Raw genomic sequence first — 5256 nt, 5'->3', positions numbered from 1 at the left:
TCTCCTACATAAAATTGTTTTCCATAAGACCTCTCGGGCCTGCATGAGCTGGTATTGCGCAGCGAGCAGGCTCTCTTGAGATAACAAAAGCAAATCCAGCGCCTTGAACACTCTTTGTATCCAAAGCTCGGAAGAGTTGGAAAGCCTGCCAAGCGCTCACTTCCTAGACGAGCCGCTTACTTCCGGTGGCTTCACACCTGCTTGCTCACTGCGCCATCAAGCCCCCTAGCGGGCAGCGCTTCAAATGCATCTTCAAATGCATCGTCAGTCAGAGGGCACACTGTTCACGCATCATACAAGAAGTACAGTGCTCGCCGCTTGCACGATAACAGAACCACGTGAAGACAGGTCTTAAACATGTTCCAACCATGTTGGTTTCAAACATATGTTTGCTTCGAACATCACTGCAGAGTGTTTGTATGACCATTCTGAAAGGACCGTCAACCTACGAGTCAACCAGTAGAGAGTTTTAGGGAACCGTTTTTTGCACATCCGATAAGGTACAATGGGCCCTCCGGTATCAACTGCGCATGCGCGAGACTTCTGCGCTCTTGCCTACTCGATTGAAGGTGTCCCCTGAACAGGGTACAAGAAGTAAAATACCTAGGCGTTTATTTCGCGCAAAACTTGTCATGGAGTGCGCACGTGGAATGTATAACACTGAAAGCCAGCGGCATCTTAAACTTCTTGAGGCGGAACTTTAGGGACTGTCCTCCGAATGTACAGGACACTTTATTCTGCTGTCATGTCAGGCCTCACCCGGAATATGCGTGTGCATTACGGGACCCGAAAAAAACTCTATTTAAAAACAAAATATTGAATAAATACAAAGCAAGGGAGCTAAGTTTGTCACAGGAAATTGCAACTACAGAAAAAAGCGTCACTGCCATGAAATCCCACTTAGACAGGGAACCACCACGCTTCAGACGAAAGAGCCTTCGTTTGAAATTTCTACACATATAAAAAATTACCAGACAGGGTTGGGCAAACCCAAGTTCTTCCAAAAGCCTCTTCATATCACGATGACTCGGTCACTTAAAGAAAATTAGAACGTTTACAGCCAGGACCGATATACTAAAGTATTCTTGTTTTCCCGAATACAATCACAGAATGGAACGAACTACCCAACGACACTGTTGTAATACCTTGCAGTACTCTTCGTTTTCTGCAATAAACTAACTCGCGACAGTCGGAAAACGCATAAGTAATAAAATGTTTTTCATATCTTTTTTACGCGTGGGTTTTTACGCCTTACGATTGTTGTTTTCATGTGGTGGTCTGTGGTTCAACAGTGTATATGAGAATGCTCTTTTATAAAGCCTCGTTGAAAAATGGCGGTATAGCTCTGTGCACCTTACAAGGTATCCATGCACACAGGCGAATGTTTGTTTTTTGATATGTGAACTTGCTTCTCCTTGTGAGTGTATCAACATGATCATGGCTGATGTAACTGTACTCTCCCCCTCCCCCCTCCCCTGCTATAATGCCTCCAGACGCTGCGGGGCAATCGCAAATAAATAAATAATAAATACCGCAATGCGCTATTCGAATCGTAAGGCACGACCAATGGCCGACATGGACAGTCTTGCTTCGTTACCAAAACAGCTATTTCGCTGGCGCAGAGAGAGTGCCGAAGCTTCATACATGATTTAAAAAAACTCATGGTAGTGCCTGGCAGGAGCGCCATAGGTGACAGCAAGTGTATGAAGTTTGACTCAGTAAATAAGAAAGAAAGTTCAGGACAAAACGCAATAGAACTTCCTTTTAAGATACAATTTAACGTTTATAAAACGGCAGACACGCCTGCGCAGGTCAGTCGGTTAAAGCGTTAGTTAGAGCGAAGGTAGAGGTTCCGCGTCCTTCTAAAGTTGATCGATTCAATTCAGTTCTCGAGGAGGACATTAGGCAGGTTTTAAAGTATAAATATCTACTTACTTATTTATTTTTTTATTTAAAGTGCCTACCAACAGCCAGAAGCCTAAAATGGTAGAGCACCAAGTCAGTTTACACAAGTAAAAGACGAAAAAGTATATCCAGACTTCGATCCGATGACAACACAGTATATCAAATGGTCGACGCTTCTCTTGAACGCAATGATGTCATCATTAAAAAGGTCAACAGGGCTGGTGTCAGGATTATTAAAATAGTTATGCATACCAACTACCAGACACAAGCAAACAATGCACGGGATTAACAGCAAAAATACGGTTGTTGCGAAAACTCTTCACATGAGCATTTAGATTGATGCGAGAAACAATAGAAGTACAGCCATAATACCCATGCAAACACTCTAACAAAAATAGGCAGTTACTGCGGTAGATGCAACCTCATGTTTCTGGTTAGCAAGAATAAACCAAGTTTATTCTTACCAGGGCTGGGCAGAGATACTCCAAAAAGTATTCGGGAATAGAAATACTGAGATACATGTGTTTTAAGGCCAAAATACAGATTCTGAGATACATTTGTCTTTTACGCAACGGGATATCCCTGAGATAATTCTGCAATAATGGCAAAAAAAGCATCCCAGAATACAGATACAGATACTCATGGAAATAAATTTGTTCCCGAACGGTGCTACGTGGAGAGGGTGCAGTTCGTGGCGAATGCGAAAGGTAATTTATGCTTGTGCTCCTTTTTTGTGCCACTGTATGCACTATCCATAACCACGAGCTCTTTATCTATCATTAATTCCGCTAAAATATGCTCCGGGGGGGGGGGGTCACATGACCTCGGGGGAGAGGGTCACGTGACCTCGGGGGAGGGGGGTCACGTGACCTTGGGGTGACCTTGGTTACGCCGACGCCGCTCAAGCCGGAAACGGACGCCTAAGAGCTGCGCTCTAAAACATGTCACTCCCGTTGAACCAGATAGTTACAGAACGGTAAAGACTGCGTACCACGCATTACAAAAGGCGTCTGCCCGAAATGAACTCTGTTTTGCCGTGAGGGCGCATCTCAAACTGTCATATTATAAGCTTCCGAGTCACCCATAGTGTAGGGAGATTGGACAACAGGGCCATACTTTTTCTCCACTCAACTCCTTTGCAGCGTTCGCTCCGATGAATTGGGAAGAGTGGATGACTTTGTGAGAGGAGCTGATTTTGCTGTTCTTGCAAGTAACCTTCTTTAAACCACCTTTTTTATTATTGTTGTTGTCTGAGATGGATCATGTTATAGGGCAGGTTTATATTATAAATTCCGAAGCAAGTTGCACCAAACAGATGTTTTTATCCTTTAAATTTATCTTAAAAAGGGCAACAAATGTAACGAGATGCCTAAGTCGGGCTAAGTATTGCGATAGAAGCGATACATTGTAAGTGTATTTCACTACTGAGATACAGATACATTTTACAAATGTATCTCGATACAGAGGTACGGATACTCGAAAGTATCTCTAAGATACTATCGCGATATATTTGTATCGTGATACCGCCCAGCCCTAATTCTTACTAACCAAAAAGTTACTTAAGCAAAAACCTAATTAAAAACTCAATGATCGAAAACGACATGTAATTTAATGCATTGGCCACTCGTTGGCAAATAACACGACCCCAATAGTTTTCATTAGCAATGCGTAGTTGCGTAGGCAGAGTCTTACAAACCGCATTTTTAGTCTGCTATGTATCGCCTGTGTGTTATGATATTAATAAATGCTTTTATTCTCACCAAGAGGCATGCGAAGCACGAATCCGCCGGCGTCTCGCGGTCTAAAACGTGACGTATTCAAACATGAGGGACTTGTAGCTAACCGTTACCGTTAGAGCCACTAAATAAGCTACGCTTCAGAATAACGACACCTACCAGTCTTGGGGCTCAAAATCATTGTTGTCAGTCATCTGAAGCTTTATCTGAAATCATAGGAAACACTTTTCCGCCCTCCAAGAATGAAAACGCGCCGTGACGTAAATCCTGTCTCCCGGCCAATCGGTGGAGGGCAGTACAGTTCCGGCTCCGCGTTTCTTCGCCGTCTGGCGCAGATGCTTTCTGCTTGCTTGCGAATAGGGCCTCGTCTATGAACTTTCCCCCTGTTGCCGAAGCGAGTAAGGTTACTTCTGTAGCCGCCGAAACAAAGGCTGCTGCGGCCGCGCAGAGGAAAGTCGAAGCTGCGCAGAGGGCCGCAGATGCTGCCGTATTTGATGACCAGAGCAAGTGCTTTCAATTGATCGTGCTCGTCCAAAACTGCTTTTGGCTGAACGGCAAGCTTCGGCGTGAACACAAAGACAATCCGAAACGGGAGAACGCATGGAAAAAGATCGCCCGAAGCCGCATTGACAGTGATCCAAACCAGCGCGCTTTTTTGTGCGCGCGTAGGCCATGAGCTTCCCGGAAATTGCGTATTTCGTTGCGTTTTTTGCTGTTTCCTGGGCGCTTTCTGAAACTGCGCTTCAGAGTAACGGCATTTACCCATAATTTCTTAAAATCATGGTTGCCAGTTATCTGAAGCTTTATTTGAAATCACAGGAAACGCTTCTCCGCTCTCCACAACTGTTTTAAACAGTATGCGACAGAGCAAAACAATATTACCTGAGCTTCCTAACACCGAATCTAATGCTGAGGAATTCGCACTTTTGAATCATGAAGATCGGCAGTTGCGTCTGCTCTGCACAAGCGCCAAAATGGCGGCGCCCACAACGATGTCCAGGAACGGAGTGCCGATACTCTAAGCGCAGCTCATTTAGTGGCTCTAGTCAAAACCATGCGGGTCGGTTAGGACGATGCGACGTCGGGCGAGCGGAGAGCATCTGCGCCAGACGGCAAAGAAACGCGGAGCGGGAGACCGAATTCATTAGCAGAATAGAAGACTTTGTTCTGGTGGCTTTGCTTAGCACTTTTTGTTACCCTTGAAAGAAAAAAAGAGGAGAGAGCAGTACAGAGAAGTTAGCAATGCAAAGTAGGACAACAAACAAAGCACAAAAAACACGGGAAATGAATCAAACGGAATGTAACAAAAAACGTTCAGCCTTTGCGCTTCGATGAGGAGGAGGAGCAGCGGAGCTGTACTACGTGCCACCATCTATTAGTGACGGCGGCAACCAGACAACCGGCAAGCGCTGTCGTTCATAGATGGCGGTAGCTGTCCAGAGCGTTGTGTCGAGATTTATTCGTCCACGGACACGAAACTGGCGAAACTAGCCCTTAACAGCTCAGCTTTAAAAAAAAAAAGTTCAAGACACAGCTGTCACAGGTAATCGGCGATGCCAGTTTTCTTCGGGAAGTTAACTGAATCGTCTGTCTGGCAAGGACAGGTGAATCCAAT

Source organism: Ixodes scapularis, unplaced genomic scaffold (genome assembly GCF_016920785.2).
Source record: "Ixodes scapularis isolate PalLabHiFi unplaced genomic scaffold, ASM1692078v2 PGA_scaffold11__112_contigs__length_91849675, whole genome shotgun sequence".
NCBI classification, from domain to species: domain Eukaryota; kingdom Metazoa; phylum Arthropoda; class Arachnida; order Ixodida; family Ixodidae; genus Ixodes; species Ixodes scapularis.
This window is presented reverse-complemented; position numbering follows the sequence as displayed.